Consider the following 18,362-nt stretch of genomic DNA (forward strand, 5'->3'; position numbering starts at 1 on the left):
AAGCAGAGAAGCTTGGTATGGTGGTGAATGCCTATAACCTCAGCTACCCAAGAGAGTAGCTGGAAATCATGAGTTCAAGGACAACCTGGGACATATAGAAAGACTCTGTCTCCAGTTTAAAAAAAGAGGGCTGGCCTAGCTCATCGGCTGACTTCTCTAGCATATGTGCCTCGGTCAATCCCTAGTACTACAAAACAAAGCAGAATTAACAAGCCAGTATATGAGGAAGAGGAGGAGCAGGAACAGCTAGGTGATCCTAGAATCCTAGAAGCCCCCAGAAGTGGTCACAAAATCAAAAATTGCTGAGTGTTCCAGAAAGACAGGGTCTTAAAAGACATCTCAGGATGTGTAGGGGATGAGGCCCACTAGGGTAAGAAAGCAGTCAGCAAGCATAGGTGATTCTTTGGAGTTCTGTTATAATAGGAAGCAGAGAAGGCCTGTTATGTCAAGAAAGAATAAGGCCCTGGAGGAACGGCTTGACAGTTAAGGGCTCATTCTGCTCTTAAGGAGAACCAGAGTTCTATCCCAAGCACCTACATGGGACAGCTCACAACCACTTGCAACTCTAGCTTCAGGGGATCAAACACCCTTCACTGGCCTCCACCTGCATCTGCATATACGTGGCACATACTAATACAGACACTTATACATAAATAAAAATGAAAACAGAAACATCTTCAAGAGAGACTGTGGAGGCTGGTGAGATGGCTCAGCAGGTAAGGGTGCTTGCCACAAAGCTGACAATCCCGAGTTCGATCCCCAGGACCCAAATGGTGGAAGGAGAGAAGCAACTCCCACAAGCTGTTCTCTTACCTTCCTGTTAGCACCACGGCTAAAATGCAAAAAGGAAATGGGATGACACATGTGTGTGCAGGGTTTTGAATGGAGAGGAGGGTGAATTAGGGAGCTGTGAGATGGGAAGAGTTTGAACTTTGGTTCCTACTTTCAGGGAGGTTATGATCATGTCTGGCAGAAACAATACTAATGACAAAAACCTTATGGTTGGCTAGGGCTGCTGGAATTCCAGCATTAGGGAGGTGGAGTCAGAAGTTCAGGACAGCTAGAGATGTAGCTCAGTTGGTAGAGTGCTTGCCTAGCATTTAAGGTCCTGGGTTTGAACCCTAGCACCATATAAAAACTGGGCATGATGGCACATGCCTATAATCATAGCACTAGGGTAGTGGAGGCAGGAAGATCAGGGGTTCAGGGTCATCCTTGGCTATATAATGAGGAGTATGGGGCCAGCCTGGGAAATAAGAGATCCTATCTATAAATAAATAAATACACCAAGTTCAGAAATTCAAGATCATCCATGGCTACACAAAGAGAGCAAGGTCAGCCTGAGCTACATCACATATCTCAAAATAGAAACAATTAAGCTTTGAATGGAATCTGTATATATGATGGTGAACAGTCAGAACTCACTAGACAGAGGGAACTATAATTGTAAAACTAATTGAAAACATTAAGAATGGAGTAACGGGGCTAGAGAGATAGTTCAGCAGGTAAGAGTGCTGGCTGCTCTTCCAGAGCCCTGGGTTTAGTTCCCAGCACCCACATGATGACTTGCAACTAGAACTCCAGTTATAGGAGACTGATGCCCTCTTCGGGCCTGGACACCAGGCATACAAGTAGTGCACCAACAAGCATGCCAGGGAAACACCCATTTGTATTTTTTAAAAGATGGGAGGTTTTTAAAGATCTAAGCCAAGAAAACAGAATCAGGACTTAAGAAAATGGAGAGATTACAGCCAACCACAGTGAAAGAAAACGGAGAGATTACAGCCAACCACAGTGACTGTACCTTGCCATTAAAAATTAGGACTATGGTGATGTATTGTGTCCCCAGTATATTCTTCACCCTAATAGAGTTTATCTGAGGATCAGAGGAAAAAGCCTGCCACTATAGTAAACACAGAGGTCAGGAAATGTTAGTACACTCCTTTAATCCTATTACTCGGAAGGCAGAGATCCATCTCTGTGAGTTCAAGGCCACACTGGGAACAAAGCCAGGCATGGTGGTACAGATCTGGAGGTCTGTACAGACAGACAGGAAGTGATAGAACTGGGCAGGAAGAAGAAATGATGTAGCCGGGCAGAGAGAGGAAGTGAGATGCAGAACAGAAAGACATATAGGCGTGGGTATACAGGAAGTAGGTCTCTTTGGCTGAGGATCTCCAAGTGGTGAGAACGTGGCTGGCTTCTTTCTGCTTTTCTGATCTCTCAGGTTTTAACCTCAATATCTGGCTCTGGGTTTTTTATTAATAAGACCGTTTAGCAATTTGTCTTACATAGGACCCATGATATGGGTTAAATTCTATTAATACAATTGTGTGAGGAGTCTACAAACTTCAAGAGCTTTAACTAGCTCAGGGGTAGAGCACTTGCCTAGCATACACAAGGCTCAGGAAATTTTTTGTCATTAATGAAAGAGGAGTTTGCCATTTAGTTCAGACTGGCCTGGTGCTTGCTTAATACAAGCTGGCCTTGATCTCATGGTAGTCCTGCCTCAGCCTTCTAAGGATTAAGGCTCTAGGTTTGACACAACAGTATCATAAAAGCACCAAACAAACAAAAAACTATTCATCACAAATATTTAAATTAAAAAAAAACCTATTCATTTTATTGTATGTGTGATTGTTTTGCCTGCATGTCTGTATGTTATAAGGACGTTAGAAGACCCCCTGGAACTGGAACTGGAGGTATGGATGGTTGTGAGCTACCATGTGGTGCTGGGAGTCAAACCTGGGTCCTCTGAAAGAACAAGTGCTCTTAACCTCTGAGTCATCTCTCCAGTCCCTATTGCAAATATGTGAATGGAGGCAATTCCACGTGTCTTCCCTCGGCCTGATGTACCATCTGCATCTTTTCCTGTCCAGCTCTACTCATTGCCCAGGTTACTACCTCTAGACTCCTGCTTGCCCCAGCCTTGCCTCCAGCTGACTTGGATGTTCCTCTTCTCCTGGAAACTAGAACTCAATTTTTCTTTACAGTTTTTTTGTTACTTATTATTCTGTGTATGTGCATTATGTGTTGATGTGTGTTTGAGTGTGGGCTAGGTTTCCAGGAGTGTGCCACCATCCTAGTTTATGAGGTTCTGGGGACTCACCCACCAGAGCTTTGTGTGTGCTCTATCAACAACTCGTAACCCCAACCCTCCGTTAGCAATTACTGAACTCAGTTGAATTTAACAGTAGGACGTCGTTGGAAACTCCTGGACACAAGTCCTTGAAGGACTGATAAAAATCCCACTGCAACCTTGTATCAGGTCTAGTACACGAGAGTCCTGCACTGTTGGTGCTTTATCTTCATTTTTGTTGATCATTGAGCTTGTAGACAAACACGTCCTCTGTAATCTAAATATACTTCATGCCTCAATTACCAAGCTCCCAGACTTTAATTTAAATGTGTGTGTGTGTGTGTGTGTGTGTGTGTGTGTTGCACATGCCACCGCACATGTGTGAAGTCAGAGAACAACCTTGTGGATTCATTTTTCCCCCCCTTTACATGGACTTCAGAGTTCGAACTCAAATCTTCAGGCATGTGCTGCAAGCACCTTTACCCGAGAAAGCTATCTCACCAGCCTGATAAGTGCATCCTTTTAACATTACGTTATATTATTCTATTTCATAGTAGAGTATAACTGATTCAATCCATTTCCCTGTTGATAGACATTAAATTTGTGTATTAATCAGGGCTCTCTAGATGAACAAAACCAATAGAATACATTTATCCTATATAACATACATATATTAAAATGGGGATTTGGACCAATGAGATGGCTCATTGGGAAAAGGCGCTTGCTGCCAAGCTTGATAACCTGAGATTGAGCTCCAGGACTCACACATTGTCCTCTGACTTCCACACATGTACTATACATGTGTGGGCACACACACACACACACACACACACACACACACACACACAGAGTAAAAATGTTTCCTAAAACTTTTAAAATAATAGGTAATTTATTAGATTGGCTTAAACGATATGGTTTGGGCAGTCCAACAACTTATCGGTGAGGCTGAGACATTGGATGTATCAGCAGTCCCAGTCTAATGCTGAAAGCCAAGAGGCTTCCTAAAGAGCCACTGGTCTTCAGTCTGTGTTGGAAGGCTGAAGAAGCTGGGTCCTAGTGTCTAGAAAGGATGGCCATGGCAGCAACAACAGCAGCAAGATGCAATGGGTAGATGAACTTGCCAGCATGGCAGGAAGGCAACAAGACAAACAGGAAAAATGCAAAGTTTTCTCCTAGGACCTCCTTTTATCTGGCTGACATCAGAAGGTACACCCCACATTTAAGGTGGGCCTTCGCACTTCAAATAACCCTAATCAAGAAAAATCCCTTACAGAGCCTAGAGAGATGGCTCAGCAGTTAAGAGCACATACTGTTCTTGCAAAGGACTCCGGTTCCATTCCCAGTATCCACATGGAAGCTCATAACCATCTGAAACTCCAGTTCCAAGGGATCTGACCTCAGCAGGCAGCAAGCACACAGGTAGTGCACAGGCATACATGCAGACAACACACACACAAAATCTGAGAGAGAGAGAGAGAGAGAGAGAGAGAGAGAGAGAGAGAGAGAGAGGAAAAGAGAAAAAAATCCCTTTGATGTCTTTAAAACAAGAAATTGGAGAGATGGCTCAGTGGTTCAGAACACTTGTTGAATCCCAATGATCTGTACATAATCCCCTCCTGGTTTTCCCATCTTCGTGTGTTCTCTTTCCATTGAGTATGGACCATGCTTATCCACTCATAAGGAATACAGTATAGAAGAAGTGACATAATACTGCAAAAATACTGGTTTCCTCACATAGTCTTGTTCTCTTATACTTTGTTATTTTTGCAACAAAATATCTTGATAGGTATCCCTGGCTTTTCTAGAACTTGTTGAATAGTCCAGTGGCCTTAAACTTGCACTGATCCTAGGGGAGCCAGCACTGTGCAGGGGCCTTCTCACTGCCTCATGAAGTGAACTTTGATTTTGTCTCTCCCCATTTAAGCCACTAAATGAGACTGACAGCTGAAGCACCAGTCTGAGTGATGCTCACCATCCTGACCCAAAGAAACTATGAGTATGAAAGGCTTGTTCCTTTATCTGCTTAGGTAGGGAGGAAATAGACACGAAGGCCACAGGTAACTAACAAACCTCCATCTTCCCTGAGAATCTCTCTTGAGCTTCCAAGGTTATTTGCACAGATCTCTATTAATGTTCTTCCCATGCTACCCATCTAAGTCACTCCCCCCAACTCGACTGTCTCCGAAAACAGGAACCCTGGCTCAACCGGCTTAGTATTGACTGTGTCTTATGCAAAGTCCAAAGACAGATATTCTAATTCTCAAGGTAGGCTACTTGAACCTCTCCAGCTCCCAACTAGGGCATTTTCCTACCACTCCATGAAGTCTTCAAAAAATACAACCCTGATTATTTGAAAGCTTGAAATCCACAGGGTCTCACTATGCCTGGTTACCTGGTAACTCACTATGTAGACTAGGCTGGCTTAAAAATCCTCCAAAATCCAACCTGTTTCTGCTTCCCTAGTGTTGAGATCAAAGGCTTATGCCATCACTCCCAGCTAATTTTTCAAAATTTCATTTCCTTTTTAAAAATTTTAAATTATATGGTGTTTTGTTCTGTTTCTGCATGAGTCTATGCTATGTATGTATGGGTACCTAAAAGAGGCCAAAGGTATCGTATCTCCTGGAGCTTGAGTTATTGGCAATCGTGAGCTGTCTGACACAGGTACTGAGAACTGAACTCAAGTCCTCTGGAAGAGGACTACATACTCTTTTTTTTTTAATTACACTCATGATATTCATTAATTACACTCATATTAATTTCATTTGTGGTATTCATTGATTACATTTGCAATATTCATTCAATAACTATATTTATGATATTCATTACATTAATTGTATTGATTTATTACATTTATGATATTATGTCCTGATACTACTGTCCATTGGTGGGGCTTTTACATCACACAAAACAGAGATTCTGTACTTAGGAAATCATTGTTCTATATTCCTTTCTTCTCCATCTTGAGATAACGTCTAATCTTTCTGTCTCTATGAATTTGTATATTCTATATATTTCATGTAATACAATTCTATAGTATTTGTCATTTTTTTTTAATGTAAAAACATTTTATGTGCTGGGCGGTGGTGGCACATGCCTTTAATCCCAGCACTTGGGAGGCAGAGGCAGGTGGATCTCTGTGAGTTCGAGGCCAGCCTGTTCTACAGAGTGAGTTCCAGGTCAGGCTCCAAAGCTACACAGAGAAACCCTGTCTCAAAAAACCAAACAACAACATCAACAACAACATTTTATGTACAACTGCAGGAGAAATAATACACAGATAGCTTGGGCATGAAAACAGGTTATAATTCAAAAGTCCAGGTTTATTTGAAACTGGAAAATATTTTCTCTGTAGAAAATAGTAAAAATGATAACATTTCCCAATAAGTCCTTTTAAGCCAAATAATAGCTGAATTATACATATACATAATGATTAGATTCTGGGATACAGAAGAAACCTATCTTCATCTGTTCAGAGAGCTATGTTTTACTTAAGTTGTGTAAGTGAGATTCCTATTCATCTTCCCCTTCACTGTTTGATTTATGGCAGACATTTTTCTATAGGCTAATCCATAATCTAAAAAGATTTTAGCCTCCCCTCCTGAAAGTACATTCCTAATAGTGAATGTTTCACTAAAGCTTGCCCAGTGATTGGGCAAAAACAAAACTTATTATAAGCTACAGTCATCCTAGGGTCCCCCCTGCTAGGTAGTCTCCCTGGATCTGTGGGTTGCAGTCTGATTGTCCTTTGCTTTATATCTAGTATCCACTTACGATTGAGTACATGCCATGTTTGTCCTGAGTCTAGGTTAACTCACTCAGGATGATATTTTCTAGTTCCATCCATTTGCCTGCAAATTTCATGCTGTCATTGTTTTTTTCTACTGAGTAATTCCATTGTGTATATGTACCACATTTTCTTAATCCATTCTTCAGTTGACGGGCATCTAGGTTGTTTCCAGGTTCTGGCTATTACAAATAATGCTGCTATGAACATAGTTGAGCATGTGTCCCTGTGGTATGATTGAGCAGAGGAATACATACTCGTAACCGCTGAGCCACCTCTCCAGTCACCAAATTGTTTGTCTTGAGACAAAGTTGGTTGTAACCCAGGCTGGTCTTTAACTCCTCAGCCTTCTGCCTCACTTCCCATGTGCTGAGATTACAGAGTATCATTTGACAAGACCTCAAGACATTTTAACACTGTCTCTGAGACCCAGCATGAGACCCAGCTTGCTTGTCTCACCAGGGAAATAAGTCACTTCTCTCTTATTCCCATTGTAACGACGCCATTGGCCTTTCCTCTGCTGACTCTTGCTCCCTCAGTGTCTTCACACACAGTTCTCTCTGTGTAGGTTTCTCTTTGTCCCCTTCAATTTCTTTCTCTCCCCTCTCTCCTTTTGAGATAGGCTGTTAGGCTGGAGAGATGACCCAGTTGTGTTAAAGGCTAGGCTCACAACCCAAAACATGAGATCATGTCTCGGGTAACTCAGGCTGGTCTTATTTTGTAGCCAAGGTTGGCATGGAACTTCTGATTCTCCTGCCTCCATTTTCTAAGTGCTGAGATTAAATGTGTGTGTCACCACGCCCAACCTCCTTAATTTCTACTGGGCCCAATGTCACTTCCTACAGAATGCCTTCCTGCTTTCCATTCTAAACCAAAGAACACTGTAATTTTCCTTCATACTGCTTATCACAATTGGGAGTAAATGATTGCTTAATTGGGTATTTAGTGTTTGTTTCCCATGCACTCCAAACTCTGAAGACAGAGAAACACTGTCTCGTTGCCCAGTGTATCCTCAGCACAGAGCTGTGTTTGACATATAATATAGAAGGTAAGGGATGTTCCTTCACCCTCCCACCCCCACCCCCGCCTTTTTTTTTTAAATTAAGGCAAACATTTCTTATTACCTTGACAAACTTCATATACTTTTATTGTTTACAAATTTAATATTCTGACTGTCATTTATCTGTGTCAATGTTATTTGCCATGGGTGATGATTTCTGAGTACAGACATAACTTTAAAAAAAAATCGAGCTAGGATTGGAACCCAGGGTCTTATACATGCAAGGCAAGTAATATGCCACTGAGCTACATCTCCAGCCCTTTTTATTTATTTATTTATTTATTTTGAGGCTCAGTTTTACTGTGTAGCCTAGGTACTGAACTCTAGCCTCTATTTCTCAAGTACTGGGTTCATAGGTGTGGGTCACCGTTGCTCAGCAGGGACCACAACTTGAAAATTTTACAGTATAGAGTCCCACAGTGGAATCTTCCTGTGTGGTTGGAATACAGCATCATTGAAGGAACAGGCAACAGAACTACTTATTAGTGGCCTTGTTTGTTTGAGGTAGAGTCTTGCTATGTAGCCCAGGCTGGTCAGAGTCTTTATATATAGATAAGGGGGCTTCCAACTTGGGGACCCTTTTGCCTCTGTCTGCTGAGTGCTGGGCTTTGAGGTGTGCACTACCATGCCTGGCTATTAATGGCTTTTTAAAGCTCTTTGGTTAATTTTTAGAGGCAGTGAAAGGTTGAAGAGGTTGGGCTACGTGGTAAGATCTGCATTTGGACTCTATTATTTAATAGCTGTGTGGCTTTGGGCAATTGCTTTTCTTTCTGGTCCTCAAAGTACTCCACTATAAATCATGGCTATAATAATGGCCCCTTTTCATTCAGGTTGTGGGAGGGATTCTGTAAGATAATACAAAGCACTAAAAACAGGGTCTGGTTTCAGGAAATGCTCAATAAATGTCAGCCATTCTTTTCACAGATGGTAAAAGAGAAAGGTTCCCCATTTCTCATTTTGGTACTGGAAGAAGTTTGTGGGCACTATAAAGTTCTCTGTGGGAAGTTAAGGTTGGAGCAGTTTAAAATGTAATGCTACCTCCCCCCGCCCCAGTTCTTTTTTCTTCCTACTTTCCAGTCCTAAAGCTGAAGCCAGTGGGAGAAAGCAGCTTCCAGCTAGTCTCTAACTGGTTTCAAATGATAGCAGCATGGGTTTGCACTCTCTTTCATCGGTCTGTGTTCACAATGTTTAACAACCGTCATCAGGTGCCATTGTCAGCCAGAGGCTAAGAGAGGGCTACTAGCTCAGCTTCTTGACAGAATTTACAATTCTGCCTTTTTTGGAAGCCACCTAAATCTTTGCTTTTTCAGTCTATTGGCACTTCCTAGGTGATCAGAGCCTACCAGCAGGACCACTTGAAAGTCATAATAAAATAAAAAAAATCAGAACTTCAACAAGGATTTGACTCAGACCAGGGCCAACTACTGGGATCCAGAGGAAAAATTTCTCCCTCCTTCCCTTCCAGAGAGAGGGGAGAGGTGAGGGAGGGGAGAGGAGGGGAGAGGAGAGGAGAGGAGAGGAGAGGAGAGAGAGAGAGAGAGAGAGAGAGAGAGAGAGAGAGAGAGAGAGAGAGAGAGAGAGACAGAGAGAGAGACAGAGAGAGAGACAGAGAGACAGAGAGAGAGACAGAGACACACACACAGACAGAGAGAGAGACAGAGACACAGAGAGAGACAGAGAGAGAAGAAAGAAGAAGAAGAAGAAGAAGAAGAAGAAGAAGAAGAAGAAGAAGAAGAAGAAGAAGAAAGGAGGAGGAGGAGAGAGAGAGAATGAGGAGGAGGAGAGAAGAGAGAGGACTGTTTTCTTTGCTAAAGGCACACTCCATTCTCCAGCAGAAGGTAGGAAGCCAGTCCTGAGAGAATTCCTTTTCCTCACCCTTTTAAATCTTGAGGAAGAGCTGCCAAGTGTATAAATTCCTCCTTTGATCAGAAGATAAAGCAGAACAATGCTGTAGAGCTGAGCAGATTCCTAAGGGACATTCTTCTGGGGTGTGTAAGCTTGCTTGAAGTGCCCATGTACAGAGGAAAGTGGGGTTGGTGGAGAGCTAGGGTCTGGGAAGGTGGTCCAGACAGAAGTTGCTCCCAGATTTCCCTGTAGAATAGCTTTTTGTTTTGCTTAGCTAGTACTAGAGATTGAACTTAGACCTCACACATGCTAGTTAGGTGCACCGCCACTGAGCTAGTCTCAGTCCTATTTTTATTTTTTATTCTTTTTTGAGACAGGTTCTGAACTGCTGAACTTAAGTAATCTCCTGCCTTAGCCTCAGCTTGGACTCAGATGCCACATTCTCTCTCTTGGTTTCCCCTTAGAGTAAAACTTCATCCAATCTCCAGAAGTGCAAGCATGTTTATTTAAATGAAACGATCAGAGGTCTCTCCTTCCCTACTATAGGAAAGGAGAAAACGTTGGGAATAAGCTTTTATATATCAAACCCGAGGAGACGCTGCCAGTTTATTTTGCCATCTCTCTCCTCAATAGTTACCGACTGTCCTCTTTTGCAACCTGTAAAACGGGAATAATTTTCTCATCTGCTTCAGTTTTGAACCAGACAGCAGAGGGCTAAACGCTTACAAGCACAATTCCATTCGCTGCTCACCAGAAAGGTATGATTACTATGGGGCCTGGGTGTGATGTCTGGCCGAGCGCTGTTATTATCAGGCTGCCTTCCTCACCTGGCCGAGGCAAGGCTGTCGGCAAACACCGATGAGGACGCGGCACCCATCCAGCCCTTTGCAGGTCCCACGTGATGAGCTGCTAATTACAAACTTCGAAGCACCTGAACGTCCGCGATAAATGCTGGAGGGAATGAAAGATTTCGTCTTGACTGTTCTTTTCTATCTTTCCAATCCAAACTCATCTCCGGGCGGCCTGGGGCCAAGATCGCGAACCAGGCAGCGGCAGGCAGGCCAGAGGTCGTCGGCGCGCAGTGCTGCGAGAGGGCCTGGGAACAAAGGGCGCTTGCGAGCCCGAGGCGGGCCGGAGGGGTCCCAGGGTACCCTCTCCGAGAGGCTACAGGCCGCGACCAGACACCCATTCCCCGGGGCGACTACTCCAGCCCGCAACCTCCCCGCGGCTGCCTCGCGGGCCCCGCCTGCGCCCCGCCCACCACCTCAGGTAGGCCGTCCGCGTCAGCCAATCGCAAAGCTCCCAAGCATGGCGGGGCGGTGCCTGTGCCATCGGAAGTGACGTGCAGTGCTCGGCTGGCCGCGGAGTCAGTCGAAGCTCTCCTCCGCGGCCGGCTGAGCCAGCTGAGGCGGGGGAAAAACATGGCTCGGACCCTGGAAGGCGCGAAGGCTCGGGTTGCGGTGGAGACCGAGGCTCCCGCAGCGTGAGGTGAGGGGCGGCGGGTGCGTGTGGAGCGGGGCCTGGCGCTGCGCGGCCGCCGAGGGACCCGGAGGGGAGGGACCGCGGCCGCGGTGCCCCTTGGTCGCTCCATCCTCTCCGACTGGTTCCTCGGGCCCCCGTCCCCCACCCGGCGGTCGCCAGAGCCCCGCGCCAGGCCCCTTTGTCGTGAGCCGCAGGGCGCTGCTGTCCCTCAGGGGGAGGGGAAGCCACCCCACGGTCTCCGGGACAGTGAGGGAGCTACGGCGGCGGGTCCCAGTCTCCGCTCCAGACTGTTCTGGAGAGTGGCTATTGAACTTCTGCTATGGCCTCTTCCTCCTCACCCAGCTCTGTCTTTGGAGCCTCGGGTGGTTCTTTTTCTTTTCCTGGGACCCTTCACCTCCTTACCTTAAAACAAAAATCCAGACTCTACTTGCTTTGGGAATGCAATAATATTTATGTGTATTTAGCGCATCATCTTTCTGGGAAGGCATTAGAGTGAGAATATTTAACTCTTCCTAAGTGACTGGAGAACAAGAAATAAGTGAAGAGGTGAAGAGTACACACGGTAGTTCTTTCCCAGTGTTGTCTTGATAGAAGGTGGAATTCTAATTATTTTATTTTTATTTTAGACAGTGGGTGTTTGAATTGAGTAACATGAAGGAAGCTTCTCTGTTTGAACAAGATTACTTGTTAAAGAGTATCTCAAAATCTTTCCAGGTGGGTGTTAGGAGAAAAACTGCCTTGGGAAAAATTGTTGAATGTATGGGAACATCACAGGAAAAAAAAAAAAAAGCTATTCTTAGAGGGTTGGTGAAATAGTGTATGGGAAGAGAGGCTGCACAGAGGTCCTGGAACACTGATTCCAAGGAAGACTTTGTACTCTTCCCTCCCTGATGATGGTTCCGTCTCCACAAGAAACTGTTCAGCAGCTCTGCTGTAGTTGGTGTGGTTATTCAAGGTTACAAACCACCCTGAAGTGCCTTGGTTTATATTTTCAAATTTTTGAAACTGTCTGCATGTTTGACTTTAAGTGTTTTGAGTACTGGAAAGCACTGTAATTGATAAAGAGATATTTGTTAACTCAGACTTAGTTCCAAAGTGATTTTAACATAGGTACAAGTATATAGAGAGCTTCCATAAATTCCATCAGTGTTGGCTAACTTAACTCAGAAGCAGTTTGTCTTGGGAAATCGTCCGCTGTCTTGGGCATGGTGGTGCACTCTGTAATTTGCAGTACTTGCCTGCATTGCAGAGCTATGGTAGGAGGGTCAAATTTAAGGCCAGCCTAGTGAGACACTGTTAATAAAATAATAATAGAAAGAAGAAAATGTTCTGTTATATTTGCTTTGTGTACATGTTGCTTGCAGTTTAATCTGCAGTCATACTTTAATCTTCCCAGACTTTTCAGTTTCACAGAGCATAAAGGTTGGCATGTTTGCTTTCAGGATTTTGGAAACAACTAACTTTCTGAAATCAGTTGTGTATTGAGTGTGTGATTCATTGTTGCTTCTTCTATTTAGGGTTTCAGATTTTCCATTCAGTTTAATGATGCTGTGTACATTTCTGTGCCCAGGAGTAAATCTGGCACATTGTTTTGTATGTAGTAAGTAGCACATTCAATTAGAAAATTAGTACCTCAAGACAGTCTGATTTCTAAGAGCTCAGAGTTTTCTCTTATCAGAGATCAGACCAACCCCTGAGATTAGGAGAGGTGCGAAGCACTTCCTTAAAATGCTTTAGCATCACACCTGTAGAGATGAGCCTGTGCTATAGGAGACCCTGTCCCCAAACACAGAACCAAAGCAAAACAACAAAGCTTTGTGAGCTGAGTGTGTAGCTGAGAATTAGTGCTTGCCTACCACAAGGTTTGATTCTCAGTACTTTCAGAATGAAGTTGTAATTTGTCTCGCTTTGATAAGACAGCTTAATCTGTTTTACTAATTTGTCATATTCCCAAAAGAAATTTAAGACAGGCAATGATGTCGTGCTCCCCCCCCCCCCCACTAAGAAATGAACCCAGGGCTTAAGCAAACACTCCATCATTTGGTGGTTTCATTTGACAGTTGTAACTGAGTTGGGCCACAGACACACCCTCAGAAACTGGGGAATGAGGAGAAGAGAGAAAGAAAGCAAAGTAGAAGTTGTCCAGTCTACCTGGGAAGACAGTTTAGCAAGTTCTAACATTGTAGTTATAAAGACAGTGGTGGATTCAAAGTGCTAAGAAGGATGTGATCTCCTGGGTGGGCTCTGATGAGAAAGATTATGCTCACATTGAGGCTTACAGAATGAGTTTTCTATTAATGAGGGCAGGACGGGTAAAAGTGATCAGGTACTAAATTCTTTTCTATTACCTCCAAGTGGTAAGGTAATTGAGAAAATTGCTTAATAACTGGTATTTTTTGATAATATTCATATACAATGTTCTTTTAGTGGGAATCATGGTCTCACTTGGAAATACTGCCCCAAATAGGTGTCTTTTATGTTGTTCATAGGATTATGGTTGAGGCTAAAAGAAACCTCTTAGTTTTCCTTGTTTATGTGGGAGTCACAGTTTTGTTTGTTTGCTTGCTTGCTTTTGTTGTTTTGAGACAGGCTCTCTCTGTGTATCCCTGGCTCTCCTAGAACTCACTATGTAGATCAGTCTGGCCTTGAACTCACAAAGAGCCACCTGCCTCTGCCTCCTGTGTGCTGTGATTAAAGGTGGTGTGCACTACCACATCTGGCCGTGGATCGTTATTTTGTGAATATATGTATACCTGGTATCTTTTTTGCAATGTTATTTCTTGATTTAAAATTTCAATTTCATATATGTATGTAATATACTTTGATATTTCCACTCCCTCCCCTGTTATCCTCTTTTATCTCTTCCCAGTGAACCTCTTCTTCCTCCCAACTACTTTCATGTCCTCCTTTTTCCCTTTTGTAGAAAATCTTAATTAGGGTGTTTGCATGAGCATGGATGGGTGGTTATTTACCTGAGTAAAGGCTGCTATCCAGGGGTTGCACCACTGAGGAATATGACTTCCCCAGCCCTAGAAACCATTCCTATAGCTCTTTGAGAGTGGGATGGGCTTAAAGTTCCCTTCCCATTAATGGGCCCGGTCTTATGCAGGTCTTATGGCATTGCTTCTGTTCTTAATGGTTACAGCAGCCATGTCATGTCCTAAAGACTGTTTTACAGCATTCTTTCCCATACTCTGGCTCTTAAATTCTTTCAACCTCTCTTCCTCAGTATTACCTGAGCTTTGAAGGGGTGTTACTGATGTCCTGTATAAGGCCAAGCCCTTAGCAGTGAGTTGTTTGCAGCACATTGACTAGTCATAAGTCTCATTATCTTATGTCCTCTGCAAACAGAAGCCCTGATCTACACTGAGAATAGCACTAATTTATGTAAACATAAATATCTAGAGGGCAGTTTAATACTGTCCATTTAGCAAAATAACTGTAATAGGTTCCTCTCCTTGGGCCTATGATCTCTATATATTTGCAGTACAAGACATGAATTTCTCTGTGGAGTGGGCCTCAAATCCAGTTAGAAGCAGTTGGTTGCCCTCATAACATCTGTGCTGGCTAATTTATGTTGACTTGACACAGGCTGGAGTCATCTGAGAGGAGGGAACCCTAATTGAGAAAGTGCCTCCTCAAGATCTGGCTGTAGGCAAGCCTGTAGAGCATTTTCTTATTAGTGATTGATGTGGGAATGTCCAGTCTATTGTGGGTGGGGCCACCCCTGGGCTGGTGGTCCTGGATTCTATAAGAAAGCAGGCTGAGCAAGCCAGTAAGCAGTACACATCTGTGGCCTCTGAATCTGCTTCTGCCTCCAAGTTCCTGCACTGTTTGAGTTCCTGTCCTGTCTTCCTTCAATGATGAACAGTGATTTGGAAGCATAAGCCAAATAAACCCTTTCCTCCCCAATTTGCTTTTGGTCTTGGCGTTTCATCACAGCAATAGTAACCCTAACTGAGACAACAGCAATACCACTATTGCACCAGTGGGCACATCTTAGCCAGAGGTTAGTATTGTAGCTTACAGGATTCACAGCAGAGTAAGAGTGTTGATGACTTTTCCAGTAACCTGCATAATGCCTTCTTCTGACATGGTAAAAAGTAGGCAGCAAGGAGGAAGTTTCCAGCTCAGCTGTAGCTTGATTTCTGTATGTCCTACAACCAGAAGTATTTGGTGTCTTCAGCAATAGTGTCTTATTACCTTGTTCTGGTTGGCAACCAAGAGCAATAGCAATAGCCTGTATGGGGGAGGGGGAGCTCGTTATCCAACAAACTTACTAAGAGGTATGGTATACCATCCCTGGCATTAGGATTTTTGTTTTAATTTTTTGGGACATTATCCACTCAGGGTCTTACTGTGTAGCCCTGGCCTGGAATTTGCCATGCAGAGAAGCCTCAAACTCACAGAACTCTGTCTTCCTCTGCCTCTTGACTGCTGAGATTAAAGGCATGTGCCACCACACCCAGCCTATGTGTTGTTTCTGATGTGGTAGATTTAAAAAAAAAATGAGATGTACACAGAGACATTTTTTGACAGTTAAAACGGAAATAAATACGACTGTGAACTGCTTTCTGGATTTTTTTTTCCTTTTGTAGGTAGGTCCTCATGAAGCCTATGCTGGCTTCAGATTGTAGCTGAGGAGGACCATGAAGTCTAGCTCCTACTGCTTCTATCTACCAAGTGCTAGAATGACAGGCACCACTATAACCCACCTTGGATTTCTTAAAAATTTAAATTCAGCTATTTGGATATAAAATAAATGGAATTTTAAAAATACATTTTAAATAAATTTAAAATCAATTTTTGTTGGCTTAGCTGTTGGTATTTATCTCTTAACTTTGAGAATACATTAAAATACTCTTTAATCAGCATCCCTACTGTTAAACATTAATACTTTCTTACTGTGAGATGGGGGTCTTATAATTTAGTTTAGATTGGCCCAGAACTGGAGTAGTTCTCCTGCTCCAGCCTTCCAAGTGCTGCATTATGGACACGGAGCACCATTATCTTATGCTTCAGGCTGTCCTGGAACTGTTGTCCTGCCTCAGCCTCCTAAGTGCAAGGAATTACAGGCACACACATACCTAGCTTAACAGTTACGCTATAGAAACAATCAAGTAGTGTATAATTTGTATCCACTATAATATTGAATCAAGTGGTGTACATTGAGATTTGTTAGAAACAAACACTAGAAGTAGATAGCTTAAGCCAGTGATTGTCAACCTATGGGTTGCAACCCCTTGGGGTGTTGAACAACCCTTTCACAGCATTCACCTAAGACAATCAGAGAACACAGATATTTACATTACAATTCATAACAGTAGCAAAATTAGTTATGAAGTAGCAATGAAAATAATGTTATGGTTGGGGGTCACCACAACATGAGGAACTGTATTAAAGTGTTACAGCATTGGGAACCACTGACTTAGACCAACAATAATAAAAGCCTGATGTTTGCATTGATTGCTGATTATAGCTTAACTAATGCTTTTATTCCTCAAGACCTTATTATTCAAATAAATAGTAAATATTCTTGTCTTCTTGGAGAAGAAAATGAGGCCTAAATATATTTTGACTTATGTAGCATAGTGTCTAAAAGGCACTGCTTGAATCCAGTGTTGGCCCAGTGTTCTTTTCACTGTTTTTTAAGTTGGTGTTTTAATATTCACATGTAGCATAGTTTTGGAGTGTTTATTAAAAGATGAGCAAGTTTATAGTCCAGCCTGGAGAAACCAATTATAATCCATATGACAATATTTTTCTGAGATAGGGTCACAGAGCCCAGGCTGGATTTGAACTTGCTCTATGGTCACAGATGACCTTGAACTCTTGATTTTCCTGCTTCTATTTACCAAGTACTGGCATTACAGGTATGCACACCTGACTGACCTTCCTCCCCCCTCCCTCCCACCCACCCACCCACCTACCTACCCACCTACCTACCTACCTACCTACCTACCTACCTTTTTCTTTTTTCAAGAAATGGTCTCACAGTGTAGCCAGCCTGTGCTGGGCTTGAGCTAGAGTAATCCTACTGTCTCTGCCTCATGAATGTTAGAGTTATATTGTGGGCCACATGTGTCTAAGAAATCGTTATTAAAGTTCCACTGTGTAATGAGAGAACAAAGCAAAACCACAACCTTCTTTCCAGGTGAAAGTATATGAAAATGAATGAGAGGAGATCATGCTGATAATGCCTTCTGGTAAGGAGGGACTAGAACATGAGTGATGTTTCAAAAAATGCAGTCTAATTAGGAATCAGGAAAATGCTTTTTTCAAATGTTCTATTTTCAGTTTGGGAGAGTAAGTAAACATGTATGCTCTTCCTACAAGATAAGCTCTGAAGTAGACCTAACTATTCTTAGAAACAAAACCACAGTGCTGTGAGTGGCTGTAACTGCATTGGTTTATTTATTAAGTCACTTTATCTGTTCATAGTAGAATTTATGACTGTTCTGATAAACACTTTATAGTTTAATGCATAAATCTGTTTTAGACTATTGTGCTAAGTGGAAAAGGGTGATTTTTTTAGCTCCAGGGAATACACAATTTGTACTTTCTTTTTTTGGAGGGAGGATTCTCACTGGTAACCCAGGGTAGACTTGAAGACCACCCAGTCCTTCTGTCTTGGGTCTCTGAATGCTGGAAATACAGTTGTGTACCCCATACCTGGCTTGGAATGATCCATTTTTGTCTGACTAGACCTCCTCCCCTTCCCCTTTTGCATGCTAGAATACTAGATGAGTGCTCTGCCATGAAGTTCTTAGACTCTAGTCTGTGTGTATTAAAATGCTTGACAGTTATTGCTCTTTTGTTGTTGTTGTTTTGAGTTATGGTTTCATTCTGTAGCCTAGGTTGGCCTTGAACTCATGGCACTCCTACTGCCCCAGCCTTTTAAGTGCTAGAGTTGCAGGTGTGAACCACCACACCCACTAACTGCAATTGATTTTCTTTTTCCAGTCGTAGCTACTGAGGTATGTTTTAATATATAAAACCCATAAATTCATCTAACTAGACATCTGTGCTCCCAAAGTGAGCACTTCATGGAACATGGAAAACACCAGTCACAGAACTGGCACCACAGCAGCTAGACAGAGATGCGAGAC

General features: G+C 43.0%; 1 protein-coding gene across 1 annotated transcript in view; it reads left to right on the forward strand.

The window, feature by feature from the left end:
• The first annotated feature begins 11,103 nt into the window (after positions 1 to 11,103).
• The window catches only part of Pik3c2a (phosphatidylinositol-4-phosphate 3-kinase catalytic subunit type 2 alpha), a 116,621-nt gene continuing 109,362 nt past the window's right edge, over positions 11,104 to 18,362 (forward strand). Inside the window, 2 exon segments of the mRNA XM_037211201.1 lie at positions 11,104 to 11,259; positions 11,880 to 11,967. The gene's annotated coding sequence lies outside the window, so the exon portion shown is untranslated.

The sequence above is a fragment of the Peromyscus leucopus genome, chromosome 1 (assembly GCF_004664715.2).
Source record: "Peromyscus leucopus breed LL Stock chromosome 1, UCI_PerLeu_2.1, whole genome shotgun sequence".
NCBI classification, from domain to species: domain Eukaryota; kingdom Metazoa; phylum Chordata; class Mammalia; order Rodentia; family Cricetidae; genus Peromyscus; species Peromyscus leucopus.